The following is a 22,152-nucleotide window of genomic DNA, read 5'->3' on the forward strand; positions in this document are numbered from 1 at the left end:
TGACATTATATGATATCAGTTTTTTATTATACGATGTGCATTAATGAACATATTATGTGGAACCATCTTACATAAAGTCATAAAAACAATATTTTACGTCGATCTGTCTGTATATATGATGTCAGTCTTTCATTATAAGATGTGCAGTTACGAATATATTATGTGGTACCATTCTTATATAGAGTTAAAACAATAGTTTATTATGTAGTATCGTCTCTAATAGAGTCATCTTAACAACATTTGATGTACATGTGTCCTTATATGTTGTCAATATTTCATTATACGATGTGAATTAATGAATATATTATGTGGAACCATTTTCATATATAGTCATGATAACAGTATATTATGCCGATCTGTCTTTCTCTCATTATATTGTGTGCAATTACAAATATATATATATATATTATGTGGAACCATTCTTATTTAGAGTCAAAACAACACTACATTATGTAGAATCGTCTTTATATAGAGTCATTATAACAATTCTTCAGATGTTAGGAACCGCCCGGGATTCCCTTACGTCTTGAGATTTTATCACGTGTTCTTTAGAAAGTCCCAGCCACGAACGGTGCATAGTTAGATATGACCAAGTAAATTTAACCCCATCAGTATAATGACAAAAGCACACGATATCATGATGTTTGCACTTGATATAAAGCAGCGATCGTAGATTATAGATGATGCTACCACATAATATATTCATAAATGCGCATCGTGTAATAATAGAGTCACATAGTATAATAAAAGATTGACATAATAAATTGATAACTTGACTGTGTACCACATAATATACTCATAAATGCATAGATGAAAGAGTGACATTGATACGATGAAATTATATAATGATGTTACCACATAATATATTCATAAATGCACATCGTATAATGATAGGGCGACATCATATAAAGATACACTGACATCATATATTGTCAGTTGAATTCATATAAAGATGCATCCACATAACATATTCATGAGTGCACTTGTATAAGAAAGAGTGACATAACAACGTTCATATTTATAATCATAAGCCAGTCAAGGCTTTCCATAGTACAACGTTACTAAGATGTTCAGACTTTAATACCTTTGTTAGAAATACGGCACTAAGACGTCGCCGATTATCTTTGTTATCGCCCTTTCTAAGAAACCCTCTGAATAGCTTAGAAAATGATTATAAACAATAAAGATAAGAAAATGTTATTATATTGTTGTTTATAGATATACTTGTAAATGCTCTTTATATTTCTTTGTGAGAATGACGTTTAGTGCTTCTTTTGTATGAACTTGTGTGCTTATTAAAATAGTCACTGTTTTCAAGTTACAAAACTAGCTGTTAAAGCCCAAATCTTTTCCCTGCCTTGTTGATGGTTCTAGTTCTTCCTTTTTTTGTAAATTGTAATAGTTTCTTAATGTATATTTGGAGATGTAGCCCGACAAAATTTATTATTCTTAAGTTTTAAAAAATGTTAATAAAATTTCATGTCTATACAGTTGTCATGGTTTGGCTTTCTTACATTTATTGATTTTTTTCTTGAGTTTATACATCGTCAATGTAAAGCTTTGTTGATTGCAATTGATTTTGTCATCTTTACTTAAAAATTGCAGCACATTTTGGAAGTCACCAAGACACGTTACTGTTTATGTAAAACTTTATACGCCATATTCTTCGTTATTGCGCCTTTTCAATATTTTAGATATTTTACCTGATGCTATGAGGCTTCCGCATCTAATAAATATTTCCACAGGGCAAGAAAAAAACTGAACGGACCTCTTCTAACTGTATATGGAAACAATGTAAAGATAGTGTGCTGATTATTTATATTCCAAATTATAGATGTGCCATTTTCTTTATGTGTATTTCAAAACGAGAGTTGTACAACTACATATAGTAAAAAATACATCATCATGCAAATACCTCATAATAAGCTCCAGTTCACATAAATCTAAAATATATTTTAATAATAGAAGTCTTTAGATCTGGATCATTTTCCTCGAAAGCGAGACGAAAATATTCGTTTAATTGTGTTCAATCTGTCTTGAGGCACAGGAAGTCCGTATAGAATAAGAATTTTTTTTGGCCTTCTGGTAATCATGGTTCATTAAACAACCACGGACAGAAATTGCCCTTAGTGCCATCGGTACGAGGGAAGTTCAATTAACTCGTAGAACTCACGATTTTCATAGATTGGTAGATGGGTTCTTTACCTTTGAAATAAAAGACATTCTGGTCCCCATATTAAAATCTCTTCTAAAAATTTCAAAGCAGAGACCAGGTTTGGACTGTGAAGCGGGTGATTTGACTGCTTGCTAAATCTTTATTTCTGAACAGGGACACGAGTCGCTATCCTCGAGAGAAACTTAGATTGGCAAAATACTCTTCTGTATTTGAGGTACAAGAAGGCCTTATATCAGTCAATATATTCTCATTGGAATCTCAAAAGCCTTTGCCATTACCTTGCCGGCTGATTGCTGGGTACACAGTTTCTAAGGTGGGATGAGCCCGTCACTTCTATTACATGGACTCCTTTTACTATCAGGGTCGTAGTGATGAAGCAAAGTTGCATCTCTTGTTACAAGACTAGTGTGAAAGTCTACTGGCTTGGCATTTTACACTTCTACAGTTCTTTACTTGACTTTACCGTTTGCTGACGATCCTGAATGTTTTGGTCTCTAGGTACTTAACTGGCAAATACTTTTGATTTGTCTTAATGAATGCTGCTTATAGCGTTCACACTTCAATTAAAATTACCACCTTTCTGAAGCAAGGTCGCCAATTTTAATTCTGCAATCATTTTATACAGTTCCTGAAAACAGTCAATCATCTTCTGGCTCATAACATCAACAAAGCGGTCATCTTCATCCACGACTAATGTCTGCTGACCACTTTTCCACCATGGACAACTTCGGGCTAATGTCACCATACATATCAGTCATGCGGCGACATATATTTCATGACTGCCTTGAACTCAAAAGTTTCCTATTGGTGGGATATGGGTGGGAAAAATTTTGAATTGAAAAACAGAAAACACAAATGTACGTGTTGATGTAAAGCCGTTATCAATGTACTGACTCTAGACAAAAATGAAACAAAAAGAATCTTGAATGTTCACACTTGTATTGATTATATTAATTTTTAAAAACTTTCCAAATTACTTTCAAAACAATTATTACCACAGCTAAAAACATTAAAAAGGTTGAAACTCCTATGCTGTAATTTATTACCATGGACCATACTTTCAAAGATTAGAGATTTTTCGCAATGTTAATTAAAATTATCCATTACTATTTCTGCTCATACTTATAAAGTAAAGAACGTTTCATTGTGGCGTTTGTAAGTCTAAAGTAAGTGTACATGAGAACTATAAAATGTAAATTTAAATTACATGTTTTGAAGAATTGGGCAAGAGACAACATAATTAATTTGGTGATGAAATCCTTCTGAACACAGACTATTTTAAGATCAATTTTAAGAAAATTTCAAATGAGTACATACCTTGCCAGTTCTTTTCCATTACACTGATACATCGTTTCCCATGTGTGATGTGTGTGCATCATTTCGCACACGTACATGTTTTTCTTTGGTCCTGTGTAAGAAACAAAGTGAATGTAACTGATGTTTAAAAATGTTATGGATTAATGCCTTTACAGATGACCTGTCCACATGCGACAAAGACTTTTGAAATATAAACAAAACATATACCAAAAGTACTTCCGACAAAATGAACTAGAATAAGCACCCCCAGTCAAGAATAGGGGATCATTCAGTACTGCTTTAGTCGTTTGGATGGTTAACCATGTTCCACATGCTTTATTTGAAAAGCCACGTTAACCTTTTTTTAAAAGCGATCTGGTTATAGTTCGTTTTTTACAATTATTTGGGAAATACGCCAATGTTATCAGATTTTTTTTACAGAAATACTTATATAATATAGCTTTTTATCTTAAGACAGCTGTAGAACATCTTGTATAGTGAACGAGTAAATCATTAAAACTTAAAAATAGCAAATGATAAGCATCGGTCACTGTACATGACACACCTTAAACAATCTTCTTAATTATGTTTCCGACACAACGCTTGCTTATCACTATTCAAATAATTCTACTAAATTATACTTCTCAGGTTACTCCAAAAATTGCAAAAAATTTAATTCATGTATTTTGTCTGAAAACAAGTAACGTCACTTAGTGTTTTAAAGAATGACATTTATGACAAATGCGTTTTGAACAAACATGAACAGATTCACCCTTGAAAGTTTAAAACAAATGTTAGTCCGAAGTATTATGCTTACGTTTACTGCCTACCAGCAAGTAAGTGACATATAGTTGTTAAAACATCCTTATACCAAAACCAGCAAAATAAACAAAAATGAAATAACTAAAACTTAAATATTCTCTATTTTCGCTTCCGATAGATTCGAATTGAGGGCATGGCTCCTTCATGACTCTGAAATTTTTCATTCGAAATATTTTCTTTTGGATAATGTTGGATAATTTATGGATTAAGATACCTGTAATATATTGCTTCATTGCAAGACGTACAAAACAGAACAAATGTAAATACAGAGACTAAGAAAGATAAAAAGAACAAGCGACAAGCTTCGTCGCCATTATTGAAGGAGTGCATGAAATTCAGGAACACGAACCAGATTAGATACAACGAACCAAAGAGGAGATGAAACTATTCAGGGTACAAATGAAAACAATGAATGAAATAATCAAACGTATATAAAAAAAACCTTAATGTGTCAGATTGAGAAAGCTAATTCAAAACACTGCACAAATGATCTCAGAAACAGAATTAACCTGCAAAGTCACCTCTCTTCCTTTACAAAATAATAAAAGAGAACCAAACAATGCAAAACAAGAACTTTAATCTCGACAAAATACGGTTGAAATCGCGAAAAAAATTCGGACAGATATAATTATGGAGGTTAGCCAGGGACTAGAAAATAAAATTTCAAAATTGGAAGAAATTTGTGATCAATGACTGAAAACTTAATGTTTTATGGAATAACAGAGGAAGGAAAAAAATAAAAATTGTATTGTGAAAAACTAACTATAATGTTTTCAAAACGCAAGTTAAAGTTGATGCTAACGAAGTAAAGAATGTTTTTCTTGACAGAGCACGTAGAGAAAGAAAGCAGGTCTCCAAGGTATAATTTCAATATATTCGTGATAAAGAAGACTTGCGTGACACTCGCTTACATACGAGCGCCAGCTTGAGAGGAGCGATATGGATATGAGCGCAGCTACTGTAGGACGTACGGGAGACTAGGAAACATTTGTATCCCCATTGATTACGACGGCTACAGGGAAATTTGTAAATCTATAGGATAAAAGCGTTTCATTGCGGATAGGAAAAGGCGCATATAGCGACAACAAGGAGAGCAATATTTAAGAATCATTCCGTAGATTTTAAATGAATTAAGTCTCGTTGACCAACCCTTCTTTAATAATTTAAAAGACTGTGAAATTCTTTCGTTCAATGAAACATGGATTAAACAAACTGACAACAGTAACTGAAATATTTGTGGAATTATTTGTCATAACTATGGAAATAAAAAATGTTTAGGAAAAAGGCCCGCTTGTGATGGCATATCTCTATATTTTAAAACTGAACTTAAGAACTTCATTAAAAATGAGATGAAACAAAAAAGGTATTGTCTGGTTAAAACTTTCTGCAGAGCTTTTTTCTCATTCATATATAATTCCTATTAACTCGAATGATGTGAAAGGTTTTGATCATTGTAAAACTGTTAGAATTAGGAAATATTAAGTTAACATGTCTTGAAAAAGTACTTTAATGGAGATCTCAATAGCAAAACTTCCACTCAACTAGATTATTATATAGAGTTTGATTAATGTTTAGATGATAAAGTACCTATTGTAAATACACATCGGATCCTAGATGTAGTAAATCTAGTTTACATGAATGGTCATTATGGTATTTCTTCGCGTTTTATTGTCGGTTTTGACACTCGCGAAAAACGCATTGTAATTGCTGGTTTTCATTTACTTCTTATTAACATCTTATGAATATGAACAATTTAGAATTACAGCATAGTAGTTATTCACAGTGTGACAGTTGACAGTGGAGTGTAGAGTTTTTAAAAACAAGGTATTGAAACTGTGGTATCGTTGTTATAAACATCCTATTGTAAAATATCATTTAAGCCTTTTTTGGACTTGTTAATTAACATTGGTTTAAGGTATAGACCACTACATCACAAGAAATCATCTCTATTTGATGTTTTAACCTTTAATCTTATTATTTTGATGGAATATAAGTTTATGGTTATAATGTTTGTATTATTCTGTATTCATAGAGAAAGAAAAATACAGTAATTAACTAACCTGTAATTATGTAATGTATAATGCTATTTGCATTTTTGATAACTTAATATTGCATTTTGTATGATATTTGATTATGACATCCTTTTGATATCTTGTACATTTGATATCATTGATATCAAATGGTTAACACTTTTTGTTTAACTATTGTGTCAGATCCAGACAGTATTATATGGTCTTGTACAGTCTTATACAGTGGTATACAGGCCTGTGTGTAAATATTTGTATATATATCTTTGAGTGGACCCACTGGTAAAATAAAGCAGAAATATATGTGAACCATATCGAGCCTTGGTTTTATTTAAACCCCCAGTCTGCTAGACTAAAAAAGTTTCTTGTTGATTTATCTCTTATATCTTTAGCATTATGTCCCGCACAGAGTTCAAAGTGTTAAAAAGAACAAAAGACAATAAATCCAAACTAAGGCAAGACCGAGTTATTTTCCTTTGCACTGCTCATGTAGCCAATATGATCTATCTACCTACAAAGTTCCATGTTGATAGCTCGTTTTAGAGTTATGTCCAGGATAGAGTTCAAAGTATTAAATCAACAAAAGGCAATAACTCCAAAAATAAGCAAGGAAGAATTACGGTTCTTGTGCAATGCACAGCTACCCAATTAGATCTATCTACCTACAAAGATTCATGTTGATACCTCTTGTTGTTACAGATTGTTCCGGACAAGAAAAGAGGGGGTGTCCGTGGCCGAGTGGTTAAGGTCGTTGACTTCAAACCACTTGCCCCTCACCGCTGTGGTGCATGATGCAAACTTAAAAAAAACAAATTAAAAATTAGCAACGCGACATCGAGTCACATTGAATAGAAATCTCACTTATTTTAAGCGGAATAGAATTCTGATTAATTTCAAATAGATCTTTCTAAACGAAACGACAAGTTCACATTCGAAAAATTCCTTCATTGCCAGTTTCTATCCAGTTCCGTAAATCATATTTATGACTGAAACAACTCCTGAATATGATTTCCCTAATCTTATGAATTATGACCGAGATATATTTCATTCCATTAATATGTTTCAATATAAAACATTGTTCCATATGCGGAGTAATCTAGACGAGCAAATGAGATATGTAAAGCAAACACATCATAAGTAAGAATATTCCATATCCTTAATTCAAGAAAAGCCCACCAATTTCAGTTCTCACCATACAATGTTTAATATTCTCAAAAAAGGATTCCAGACTTAAGAATATTTTATTACATCAGCAACAATTTATGACAAATATGACGAAACAAAAATGTTCTCTCTATTTTGCGAGATATGGAGAGAGAGAGAAAGGGCGATAAGGCATTTGTAATCTAATACAGATAATTTAAAGATTTCAGATAAATTTGTCTTGACGTTTAACATGAACTTCATATACCCTTATATAAGTATTTTTGAGCACCAATGGTCAGATGAATATACAAATGTATCACGGTACGATCCTGCGCCCGTAAACTCACTTATAATGTACGTTTTGATTTATGTTTTTAAACTTTATTGATATATAGAATAATTAAATAATAATAAAGGTGAAGAACACACATACAACACCAGGTCAGGTTTCAAGATTTTATTGGCTATTTATATAATACTCCTCATCAGGCATATGTTTATAAGAAATGATCCATCATATTTGATCTTGTTTTTCATGACTTTCAAATTCTGTAAAACTATGCCTACTCTCTAAGCAATAAGCGATTTGCTTTTCTCTAACGAAGTAAGCATATCTAGCAATTAATTTTTCCAAAACTAAGGAAGGCCAAAATTATTGAGGATGTAATTGAGTGTAACTCTATTGCTCGATCTTCCCTTTATAATAATGTCAGATGTAACATTCAGAGGCAGCATAAAAGAAATTTATTGTCCGGACTAAGAACACTCCGATGATTATATCAATTCAATATTCAACGATAAGATATGGACATTTTATTTGATTGAGAAACGGAAATTTAAATCTGTATATACGAATTCTATTAGCGAGTGAGCTACTTAAAATAGCAATAGTAAAAATACAGTGAAGCAGTTCCCCTTTTTTCTTTTTTTTTTCCCGCCAAATTTGAATGATTATATAGCATCAATAGAAGGATACTTCTTCAAATCGCGCATCTGTAAAATACTCCTGATCGGACATTTTTTGTTGTTGTTGTTGTTGTTTAATTTTGTTTGGAAGTCTGTGATGGAGCATTTAGGAAAATGCACTTATCACATCTTCGGGACTAAACTGGGCAGTAAAAAAATAGACGTTTTCTTGTAAATTATATCAAGCACTAAAGCCTATCTTTGATGCGCTACCTACCTTTTTCCATATTCTAAGGATTTCTTAGCATAGATAAAACATGTTTTGACTTCGAGTCGACGGGGAAAGCAAAACAAAAAATACAAACAAACAAACAAAAAAAACCCCAAAAGCAGTCCGATTAGGAGCATTTTTCAGATGCCCTAAGACGTAGACTTTGTTTGCGATTTCTCACATCAGTTTCTGCTTGCTCACAAACATCGCACCTGATATAAGACAGGTTTCATATTGTAGTCCATTCAATGTTTTGTTAAAATTTTATGAGGGATTCCAACTTGTTTGTCAATATCTAAGTCTAGACCAAGGTCTAGAACAATGCTAATACTGGTCCGATCACAATTTCCTGAACACTTAAACCATTTTTAAAAAGAATTGATACGTCCAATTGATTACTATAATTCCCTCTACTGATCATTGTTCCAAACCACTACTCTTTATCGCATTATTTAAAATGAATTCTTGGGAAAGGTCCATTTGTTTTGTATTTAACAATTGAAAACTAGCAACTTCTTCTCTTTTTTTCATAATAAATTTAGAGATAAACCCGAAACAATGTGGAAAAATTATATATTACTTAAGCAGTTTCTTTTAAAAGGCGCAAGTATAAAGGTCTTCTTGCAAAGAGGGTTAAGTTGCAAATAACATGGATGCTACTAAACATGTTTGACCTGTTTTTTTTCCATTGTAAATGAACTATGACATTTGCTATTTCTTTCTGTATTTCTTAGAAAGATTATTGGTATGTGAAAAGAAACATTAATAACTTTTGATTCTACCATGACCTCTTTAAGGAACAGTAGTCCAGTGGTAGGACGCGCGCTTAGGGATCGAGAGGTCCCGGGTTCGAACCCCACTAGGGGCACTGCTAATTTCCTTGAGCAAGAAATTTACCTGCGATTGCTTCACTTCACCCAGGTGTAAATGGGTACCTGCGAGGGTGGTATAAATCCGTTGCACCAAAGTGTCGGCTGCACTAAGCGGAATTAAAAGACTGCCCAGGGAGATTGATCGATAGATACCAGTAGCCCGATGACCAGGGATAATAGCTGTAAAGTCGGTGAACGTGCGTAAGCATGAAACTTAGACTATAAAATGCAATTACTTTTAAAATAAAAGCCTATGTAAATAAAGTATGACATCTTTTTAATGTCAAAACAATGTTAAACATTTGTTTCGTTATTATTTTCTATGATTTAGAAAAAAGAATGAAACATCAACAAACACAATCACATTTAAACATATCAGAAAGAACTTTATAATGGTATGTAACGTACACTTTTACTAAACATTTAAAGATGTGAATATTCTGAATAAGCTAAATGTAAGTGACTGAAATCTTGTAACAGCAAACATTTCTGTTTATTTTCGTCATTGAAAAAAGATAAATAGAGTTTCTTTTTCTGAAATCAATGAAGAAGAAAGAATTGGAAGTCAGTTCAGTACTTACTTTTAATTTGTTTATTTCTTTAAAGATTCAAATTCCTAATAAAATAAATTGTATTCACTTTGTATGTGCCAACATACAGGAATACTTTTTAATTTAAATCGCTCAACAGTATGGAACAATTCACGACTTAAATTACAAGGACAATTAAGCTAAGACCCGTGTCACGCGCATGATTGAGTTCACATATATCAGAAGTATTTATTATTGTTTTAGCCCGAGGATCACCCGTAATGAACTAACGTTAAGTTTTGAATAGTTTTTTGGCTTGCAGCCACAGCTGCAAGCCATTTCATTTGGAAAACTTGTTCCGGTTAGGTGGTTTCCTGCTTACATCTGTTGGTGCATGATTGAACGGGAAACCAGCTGCAATCGTGCCAATCGCAACTTTTCGGCCTTTTCCGTCACTCTTCGGATTAATGATAATAGCCGATGTAGTTCCGATTGCAATCGGGACAATTCGGGCGATTCCGTCATACTGCGGAATTAGACGAAGTAATATTACGGAAATCTAAGCTATTTTAGTTACTTCGGTAATCCCAGTTTGTTTATATAAATAGGATTTCTATTTTTACTTGATTTATAGGTTTAAACCGTAATACATTATAAACGAAATTGTTCCGTTTCAATTGTTTTTCAAGACGCAAAAGTTAGTTTCTTTTATAATTGTTTTTTGTCTGTATTAGTTTTATACAATAGAGAATGGTGACTGTAGTATTATTCCGTCTTCAAAGGGTGGTCTTGCTTACCAAATCACGCATGATCGAGTTATTTTTAGATCTACTGAACGCATTTCAACTTCTTGGTGAGGTAATCTAAAAATAGCCCATGCATATCATTAACCTTGCCACGTGCTGATCTATGTAACATAGTTGATACATGCTTATTAATAGGGCCCGTAAGTCTCGTTTACTTTCACTTTCGATTTACCACTTCCGGGTACATCGGCAGACTTATTTACCGTTACGCATATAGGTAACCCGAAGAACTCGAGAGATATAGCAGTTGAATTTGTTTTGCTCCTCTTCAGATTTGAAGGAATGGAAAGTACGAGTCAAAAAATGCAGGTAGGTCAATTATCTGACGGAAAACGAGGGATTTATATATTTTAATAAAACTAGTTTATTTTCGGATAGTGACAATTGTTTTGGATGTTTTGTCAAGGTAGTGAATTCTAGTTGTTTAGCTTTTAGTATTGTTTTAAAACTACTGATGTGAGAAATTTATTCAAACCATTTTAACTTATTGAAATTAACAATGGAGAAACACTTTAATTCTAGTGTATATTAAAGTTATACAAAATTCGGACATTGCACAGTATAGTATCAAGGCACTAACAGTTATGTTTTTATTCTCTTCCTTTTTCAATTATATATACAATTATACATGTTAATATGATATCTAACAAATTATGATTGAATTAAAAAATATAATATTTAAATAAACCATTTCAGATGTGTAGACAGGGAAGTATATGACAAATATAGAATATACAGTTGTTCACTATTGACCATTAATCAACTGTTTGCACTGCCTATGATCCTGAAATATCTACACATCAAAGGTAAATACATGTAAAATAATTGATTAATTTTTAGTTGAGATTGGAAAGATAAACAATTATCAAAATATTTAAATAATTTTTGGATTTTACTGCATGATAATTGATAAGTAAATAAAACATGAAAAACAATCATGAAGATCAATATTTTTGACTGTTATATATTATGTGTTGTTGTTTATCTTTAATGTTTATTTACTTCAAATATTAAAATTTTTGTTCAATCATGGCCAGCTTATTATGACAAGTGTAAATATCATTTCTAGTGTTTTTACTCAGTGAAAATATATTCAGGTCTTACACTTGTAACAACATATTTATTGATTTTTCATTCTGCAGATAAAAAGGAAAAAGATGAAGGAGAATTTGTCCATGAAGACCTTTATTGCAACTACCATCTTCCAGTTCCTTAATTTGAGAATGATATCAGAGAACACACAGTTACAGTGAAATATATGTTTAATATAAAACACTGAGAATAGTCAAATGTACTTTCCTGAAGAAGATGAATGACATCCAGCACAAAAATTTTAATGTAAAGAGTATGATTTTATGGTGTTTGACACTATGAGTCCTTAATCTAGTTTTAACTTGTTAATGTCACAATGATAGAAAAACAGAGAGAAATTTCCACATTTCATTGCAGTTTTAAGTATTAAAACTAGATACTCTATATATACCCAAAGTAGAAAACACACCAGAGATAAGGATTTTCATGGAATCACAGTATAGTCATATGTCATTATGGACATTAAAATGACTATGAAGTAAATATGAAAAAGAAATAGCAAAAATATTATATATCATCTACTACTAATATTGTGAGGTAATCATTGATTAGCTCACAAATTTGCATTCAAAGCTTTGATATCACTGACCCATTTTTTTCAATTAGAATATGATTTATAACTCTATGATAATTTGTTCATGTTAATTTTTAAAAGTCTTTACATTTGTAAAAGGAAATATTCTTATTCTTGTATCAGTAGACATTCACAGTGTAAATTTACATTGTCCCAAATAACTAATAAGAATTTCAAGTGCTTTTCCTGAAGTTTTTCTTCCACTGGAATATCAGTGTGATAATATATGCTATAGACAGCTAAGCAGTGCACTATAAATTGTGTAAAAATAAAAGTTTATCAAACTTATGAACTGCCTTTTTTGTTTCTACCATTTGGCATTATTTTATAGCAGTGCTTGATCATAAGGGTTCATCTTGGCAAAAATAAGTGCCACTGTGTACTTTAATTCTCTAACAGCAAATAGCTAGATTGCTTGAATATGCAAGCATTGACTATATTAAATACTATGCATGTCATTTGAATTTTGTCTGTTCCTGAAATCGAAAACAGACACTATCTAAATTATATTGATGAAAAGTTCTTGAACAGCTCTTCAATGACTAAACATTTACAATATGTACATGGACAAAAGTTAAAAAGCAATTGTGTGTGTTTTTTTAAAACATTTAAAAATTTTGAAAACAGTCTCAATGGGTAATATTAATGTATCAGTGATGTAACCCTTTTGCATCAAGCTGGCAAACCCTTTTAGTTTTTCATGTTGTGTATAGATAATTCACTTTTTGGGTCAAATCTCAACAGGTTAATAACATTATAAAACAGTAATTTGAAACCCAAAGAAGTTACATGGTATGTAATAACTGCCCCTTCTGATTACAAAATTCTTTCAAGGAATGCAGAATGTTGCAAGTCTTCTCCAATTTTTGTGATTAAGGGACATACTTGGGCTTTCAAGAGCTAGCAAGCTAAGATGTTTTTGCTACATAATTACTCACTACAGATGAATTGCCATTAATATTGTTTACTCTGGTATTACTACCTGCCATACACAATGCAAATCATGGTTTTTCTAAGAGCAGTGAAAGGCTATTACTGGAAGAAATTTACACATCTTGCCTCGGAAACAAGTTTTTTCTTTGAGCATGACTTTTTTATTTTATTTTAAATGATGGTTATAGATGACATTTACTTTACAATTGCAGTGGACCATGGTTGATTAGTATAAAAATGAAACTCAATCAAGATAGAAAACCCATTTTTAATGCAGAACATTTATTATCTTTTTACCATTCTTGTCACCTTACAAGTTCTATTTATAACAAATTTATCTTAACTGTTTTGAAACTACATGATGCCCAAACTGTTTTGGACAGCCATTTGCAGAAGATAAATTATCTTTTAATATAATACAAAGCCTTTTTTGTAAAGTTAATACCAAAGTTTTACTCAAATTGGCAGGTTATTTAATTTTTTTCTAACAAAGACAGGTTATTTATTTCCTAACAAAAGGACAGATATTTTTTTTAACATTTTTACACCTGATATATATCTTTGAAGTGTTCTTCAACCTTATTTTTATTAGAATACCAAAACATTCAGGTCAGGACAGTTTACACAAGACATTTTGGAGCTTTAAGAAGCTTTTTTAATTCAGTTTCAAAATCTGTAAAGGCAATGTCTCTACCACTATGTACTCCAAGACTGTGTATGGACATTTTCTTTCAACTATGTCTGGTTTGGTATCACTATTTGGTTTCTAATCTGACGGTGAACCACTTTCCAAAAATAAATTTCAAGAGCCATGACTCCAACCATGAAACATATACCTGCATACAAAGAAAATTTATCATTGAGTTAAAAATCCAAATAATAAAATTGGTCAAGCTAATAAATTTTTAACCATTTTCAATCTTTGTTTTGAATAGAAAAAAATGTTGAAAAGGAAGAAACGAAAACATGTGATAGTGATTTTAAGTTCTTTTTAACCATTTGCTGAACATGATTTAAAAAAAAATATATGACCCACTTACTTTGAGAAATATACTTTTAAAACAGTATTTAACATGAATTAACTAACGTATGCCAAACTGTTTGTTTATTTAGCTACACTGTTAATTATTTACAAAAACGAGAACATTATGTAAATACAAGAATATTTATTTTTCATTAATGTAGTTGAAGTAGCTATTAAGTATATATTTCTTACCAAAAACGATATTTACAGCAGGCATGCATGTGTGTTTACATCGGATACCAGTTGACGTCGTTCATCTCACCACTGTCGTCTAAATATCTACAGGAGCAAAATATTTTCATTAATTTTTTATGACATTTAAATTGAGTAATTATACAATCTTGACTGTTTTTGCTATATTAAAGATAATAATAAATAATAAATAATATTTTCAGTTAGAAGAAAATTATTCAACTAAAAACACACTAAATAATGATATTGAAACGTTTTATCTCGAAATATGCGCTGTCCCGAAATTTCTAAACATTATATACTTCTGAGAGATAATCAGGTAGCGCTATAAAAAATTGATTAAAATCAAATTCCCCAGTCTAAAGTCAGATGCGAATGATGATGTATCAAATAACAAATCTATTAGATTTTATACATGGACATTGAAAATTTATTACAACATTTATTGCGATAAACTGAATTCGAAATGACACACCCACCTGAAGATTATACGAAGTTGTCTTTCATTGATACTTGTTACAAGATGAAACTATTTGCATTTCGTTAAAAAACAAAAAAACTCTGCCAATTTCCACATATCCTTTGCTTTTCCGTGTAAGTTTTACTTTAATACCGGCATACAAGTATTACCCAATATAGATAAGCAATGTTGTTGATATTTGTTTGTACCCGGAAGTGCTAAATATCGTGAAATCTCGCAAGTCACATGACGAGACTTACATACCCTATTGGTAACACGTAACGAAGTATTTTAGTGCATTTACTTGGAATGATTTCGCTGCGAAAAAGGGTAAATGAAATGTTTTCCTTCAGTATCACGTTAGTATTTTTACGATTGATCATTTTCTTTATTAGTTTTATACAATAGAGAATAGATTTCAAAATCGTTTTGACAAAAAATATTCGGTTTCCAAAAAAAACAAAAAAAAAAACAACTAAATAAACCCTTTATGATATAAGATCTACAAATACCATTAAATTCAAAAAAAATGTGTGATAATAAATTGAAACCAAAAAAAAAAAAAAACAATTTTAAAGGGTTGGGATGAAGCACGGATTAATATTACAATGTCAATTAAAGTCCGTTGATGAAGGCACGAATGTGCAAGCCTTTCCTTTTAAAAGGAAATTTTATTTTATAAGTGAGATTTAAATAGATATACCGGACAAGAAGCTTTAGTGATTTAATGCCTAAATCTCGACTTTTCACCAGCCGAAAAGCACTTTAATGTGTCCACCCGATACAGACTTTGATCCATCCCGTAGTACTTTTTAAAGTCGCTCTTTTAAATATTGAAGTAGCCCATTTCAATCCATCCCTGGATATATTTTAATCTTGGTTTAAATGTTTTTTTGTTTTGTAATTGTGTACATGAAATGTCATTCCTAAGTACTTTAAAATTTAATTTTTGTGTGTATCTTTTGGTGGTTTCAGGACGTACTATGCACTAGAATACAACAGATTTATTATTTGGAAAATAAAGGTAAAATACAATTTACTGCTTCCTAAAGACGTCTTCTCACCGATTTGTATACGATCATGAGTGAAAAATGTAAGAATGGAGGAAATAAAAGCGATATTTTACTCGTTATAGTTTTATATGATGTTTTGATTGAACAGTTATTACAAATAATAATATAATTTGATCATATTTATATGCGCCATACAAAACAATATTCATTCATGTCGCCGTCCACTCTTGACAATATGGAAAAGGTGCTGCTAAACGGTTCTGGGCTGGAGGGTTGCTATAAAAATACAGAAATACGCTCTCAGAAAATATTTATTATCGATGAATACGAAGTCTGGCTCGCGCCATGAAAATCTTCAGTATGAGTGCAAAGACAAAATAATGACAAATGACACAAAATCATGAATGGCAAAATGTAGAATAACAAGTATGGGATCAATATAGACATCATGTTTACCATATAAAAATACAGAAATACGCTCTCAGAAAATATTTATTATCGATGAATACGAAGTCTGGCTCTCCGCCATCGAAAATCTTCAGTAGGAGTGCGCATGCGTGTAGGTACTTAGTGCGGAAAATAGAATATTTAAGATTGAGGCCCGTACCAATGGTTAGTACATACTTGTTAATAAATGAATGAATGAAGAAATGAATGTATGAGTAAATGAATAAAAGGATGAATGTATGGAATAAAGGAAAAGGACACAAATATAGGACTTCACATAATCTACGGTGTACAATACGGGACATACATTTACAAATAACATCTAACATTAATACATCAATATGACCCTGCGACATTCATTTCGAATGAACTGTCGTTTAGTCGGGTAATTTTGACAATAACCCAGCGGTCAGGTCTCTGTCGAGTAACACTTGCAGTGACTTCGAGATTGCATATCTTCATAAAACTTGAAATGATTGTAATGGCAGCTTAAATTCCTTAAAGAGTAATCAATTCCCTACTATTTGGTACCAAGATATTGAAAATTGGTGAAAATGTTGGAGTTATGGAGTTCATATTAAGATGAGTGCTGAAAAATGAGCGACGAGTTGCATACCTTTACTTAATATATAGATGGTATCATTTTTTATTTTTTTTTGTGGGAGATGAAGGTTATTGAATTAAAAGCATATACCAAATATTAAAACATGTTTAAAATGAAAAATACTGCAGTTTCTATATTTTTGAGAGGTACATGTAGGAGGGTTGTGGGGTGGGTCAGGAGTGGGGAGTTGGCCCAGGGGTAGTGACCAATCAACGCGCCGAACACCTATGACCGCACCTATACTTTCAAATTAGACGGAAGGAAATTCAATAGCAACGACAGTTGTAAAGCACTAATCAAAGGAAATTAGTAAATAAATAAATAAATTTTCACAGGTAGTTGTAAGTATATTATTAAGGTTTATGAAACATGAATACAAATTTTCAGTTCAAGTTTTTTATATGCCTGGTCTTTTCTATTGAAAATCACAAGCCAAAGACACTATCAATAACTGTCAATAGTTTATTTGGCAAACATAAATGGAGTTATACATAAGCATACACATTAACATTCATTTTGCTTTAAGGGTAGTGAGCATTCGGTTTTTTGTTGTTTTTTGTTTTGTTTGTTTTTTTTGTTGTTGTTTTATTTGTTGTTGTTTTGGGTTTTTTTTGTCTTTTTTGTTGTTGTTTTTCACCTTATGGAAAAGAGGCCATTATTACTGAATATAAATGAATTTTTGTACATTTTTACGCAGTTTGAGCTCAAAATGTTCTTTAGTCTGCAACAAAGTACTCAAAATTGTTATTTATTTTTAAAATTAAACATTTCGTCCAACAAACGTACAGAAGATTGAATCATTTTATAGTTTACACTCTATAATGTTCTTACTATGTTTCAGGTGATATTTAAACCTTTAAAAAATAAAATTACTTGACAATATTGATAAAAAATGTTCCATTCTTGTTTCAAAAAATAGTGCATTATGTAGTCTATTGTCACGATACAGAAATGTAAAGAGTTTAGCTGATAATGGAGATCATCTGATAGATGAAATTATAGCTTTTAGAAAACGTTACTATTGAAAAGCTTTTAAACAACGTTGCTATTATAAACTCTGATAGACCAAATTTCCCCCCTTTTTTAGACTGGAAATAAATCTTGACTTTGAGTGCTCTGTGTTATACATATTGCACGGTATTTCGCTAGATGTTTGTAATTAATCACTCAAGCCTACAGCCTTCGTGATTTTATATCTGCGGATCTGAAATCTATATCGTAATATACTACATGTATAGCACATATCACTCAAAATCAAGATTACTTAATATAAAAAAACTGGTCACTTTTAGTTTTAGTAAAATTAAGTCGAAATAACGGTCGAAATAAGGTGACAATGCCTTCACCAATTTTTCAGTTTAAACAATTTTTATTTTGGATATGTGATATATAGAATATTATATTTGTGTGGATTCATAAATCGATAAATAATCTTCTTAGGCAGACGCTCGCATAACATAATTTTATTCAACTCGTTCAATAAATTCAGTATTGAACTTACACTAATTCAATATCCTTTACTTATGCATTGATAAAAACTTGAAAAATGGTTTCTTTCTTTTGTGGATTCTGTAGAGCCACTTTAACCCATTTGTGAACTAGTTAAATTGACATGAATTATACACAAAACAAGAGTAGATTTGACTTAATTGGTGCCACAAGTATAAATCCCAAGTCAAAGTGAGAAACTACTTACATATTCTCAGATGTGTTATGCATTGATTAACATATTCGAAATTTCTCATTTTATGCAAGATATATCATTAAAGTGTTGACCATATCATAGCATTTTCTTTAAATGTTTTAATTCCTTGTCAAAATAAAATGAACAGCACTGTTCTGCAGGACTGTCAGAAGACATGAAAAACCAAAAGGATTTCACGAAGACATTTATCATTGGTGTAACAGTATTCTTCTATGTCATCTTGGATACAATGGCAGATTTTGTAATATCTCTTTTGTTTTAGTAAAGAATGGCAGTGCCTCTTTGGCCTCTTATGCCTACTCTTTCTTGCAAGTATTGTGAGAGATTGCAGGGTTGGTGGTCTTTCATGTACAATTTTCACTACACCTTAGGGGATAAACCACAATTCCTGCTATGGAGGAAGTCGAATCTAATTTAATTCTTGTATATTTAGTTTATTTCCTCTGTATCCTGTTTAGAAAACAACACAGTATAACAAGGTTTTATGTAACAGTTACTTAAAACCCCATAATGCGTCATAATTTATATTTTTTAATTCGTTAGACATGTCAAACATGTGTTTAATAATGTTACGATTATGGATAAAATGCATATTAGATATTTTACGACTGGAAAAAGTAGCACTGAACATGCAGTTATGTATTGTAAGGGTACAAAAATGTAAACAAAGTATTATTTTGACTTCCATACAAAATACTAATTCACTATATATTTGTAATTATACCATTTGCCATCACAACTACAGATGCAAAAAGATAGCTCTTGTATATAGCAAAGGAGTATGATTTTGGAAACCATAACAAGATACGGAAAATTAACAGTTTTTTTTTTAAGAAATAGATATGATAGAATTTCTGAGGCATAATGAGTCTTTAATAAGTATTTCAAATAAGAAATTTGCTTGTCTTATATAAAAATGGCATTAAACGCAAAGTGACAAGGTTACTATGTTGATTTTGAAGAAGCTGGTCACTTCTTTCTGATATTAATATATGTCTTCTAATTGGCATCGCTACTCTCAATCATTATTAACGTTTTTTGTTTGTTTTTTTTATTCAGAAAGATATTTTGTATGTCGGGCTTTTATTGAATAAGAACATGATTGGAAAGTCCAGTTGTAGCAGTGTATTTGTTTACATGTTAGAGTTTAACTTAAAGCCATGAAAGGAACATCTGTGAATATTGCTGGAAGAGTTTTTACTTTCTAAAAGGTTTTCTTGTAATTTTCACCCCTTTAAAAATGTCAGAGTAAGAACTCAATACATATGGAAATGATAATAATAAGATACTGTGAGGAGTTCTACAGAGTATGGGGATTGGGGGTCGGTAATGTGGCATCTTACGTAACAATGAGTTTTCTGTAATGATAAAATTAAAGATATGATGTACATTTTCAGAATCTGTTTCTTCAACAGTTGTATATATTGTATTTGGTTCAACATTACTGTCATCAGCAACATAAGGATTCAAAAGACCCTCAAAATATTGTAACCATTGTAAAGTACTTACATTATTCGTAAATTGATGTTTCGCGATTTGTTAAGCGTTTTAATTTCGGCCAAAAATATTTTGAATTATTTACAATATTCGTCACTGAGCTGGTTTTTAAAAACTGTTTACTTTTGAATCACATAACATTTTAAAAATTCTTTTGCATGTACACTTTCAGTTCTCTTCAGATCTGTGTTGAAGATAGCTTCGCAAATGTTTATATTATTGTCTTTACAATATTTAGCAAGCAATCTTTATCAAAACATGTCTGGCTATGCCATTAAGAATTTTACTTTTCATTGGTAGTTTAAATTCTGCTCCTATTTCGTAAAATATGTAATTTCAATTAATTTATGTCTTTATTCATATTATCAATTTTAAACATAATATCAAATAAGGTATTGTTTGTAAAATATTTTTCAACCTTTTCTTGAAACAAACCCTTAGTTTTGATATTTAACACATACACTGATTCAACAAATTGGGAATCCGTTTGCCTTTCAACCATGTTAAAATGGGCTGCACGAATGGGAAAGTGTAATGACTCCGATCTTCTACGTTGAAATTCTTAATCAAATGGACTATACACTAAGTAACCAAACAATAATCAATAACACTTCTACCTTGTGTTGATAAAAAAAGTAAAATGTTCCATGTTTCTGTCATTTTCGATTCTACTACAATGTATTCATTTAAATGTCGGCCTTGTGTGTTTATCATTTTATGCAAGATGATCTGAGTAAAAAACAGTACAATAAAATGTCGTTATATTGCTCTAATGATGCTATACAATGATTTGCTGAAACCAGTCATCCAACTCACCCGATCGTGCATTTAGGTCGCCCATTTAAAGTACATGTGTTAATTTGTATTCTGGTTATGTTCTCTAGTCAGATAACCATCTAACAAAAAGATGCCTTTTATAATAATATTTTATCAGAGTAGAACGGCGATTCAAGTGGCGGTAGGTATATAAACATCATAAATACATTTTCACTTGTATTTGTATACGACTTGTCAATATTTAAAATAATACCAATAGCACATGTTTCATCAATTTCCTTTATATGTTAAGCTATTTCATTTGTTTAGAAAAAAAATCAGTATGAGATTACAAGAGGCTTTCTGTCTCTTCAATGTTTCTTCGCTTGTGCTTAGAACGCCTTCAATATTCCAAAATCCAATCTTTAAATGTTTCAATTGTGGGCCTGAGTTTTGTTATACGTTTGTATAACTTATATAACTCGGCAGTTATTTGGTTTATTAACATGTGGGAATTGCCACATACAGTCCATGTATGGTTGTTTGCTTGGGTTTTTCTGTATGTTTTTTTTTTTTTTGTGTGTGTGTTTTTTTGTTTTTTTTTTTAATTTAAGGTTTTTTAAGATAGCATATTATGAGCGGAACAACAGATTTGAATGTTTAATTCGTAAATTGTATGATTGTGCAAATCGTTTTAACTAACACGTATGTTTATTATAGATGCCTATCATGTCTTAAGGTCTTTCATAGCAGTACCTCTAAAGTTAAACTGAAAGTTAGAAAATCAGAAGTGTCAAAGTTACCTGTTTATTTTTGCCATTTAGAAGTATGTATACAATAATATTATATAAGTTATGTTCATTTTATTGTCGCTGCCTGTGAATAAGCGGATAGAAATTTTTATAAATGCTGTTCAAAGTAATTGATTTTGAATCTGTACTTGAATACTTTACATTAATGTAGTACCTTCTGTTTGTTTTTCACTTAAATTATCCAAATCATG

The 22,152-nt window shown here is 31.2% G+C and overlaps 1 long non-coding RNA gene across 1 annotated transcript; it reads left to right on the forward strand.

Annotated features, from left to right (window-relative positions):
• The first annotated feature begins 11,000 nt into the window (after positions 1–11,000).
• LOC132719863 (uncharacterized) lies at positions 11,001–12,762 on the forward strand. Its single transcript, XR_009624277.1, has 3 exons — positions 11,001–11,161; positions 11,549–11,658; positions 11,995–12,762. It is a non-coding gene; the product is annotated as an uncharacterized LOC132719863 (long non-coding RNA).
• Positions 12,763–22,152: the final 9,390 nt, after the last annotated feature.

The sequence above is a fragment of the Ruditapes philippinarum genome, unplaced genomic scaffold (assembly GCF_026571515.1).
Source record: "Ruditapes philippinarum isolate M1 unplaced genomic scaffold, ASM2657151v2 ctg1996_1_1_1_1, whole genome shotgun sequence".
Classification (NCBI taxonomy): Eukaryota; Metazoa; Mollusca; class Bivalvia; order Venerida; family Veneridae; genus Ruditapes; species Ruditapes philippinarum.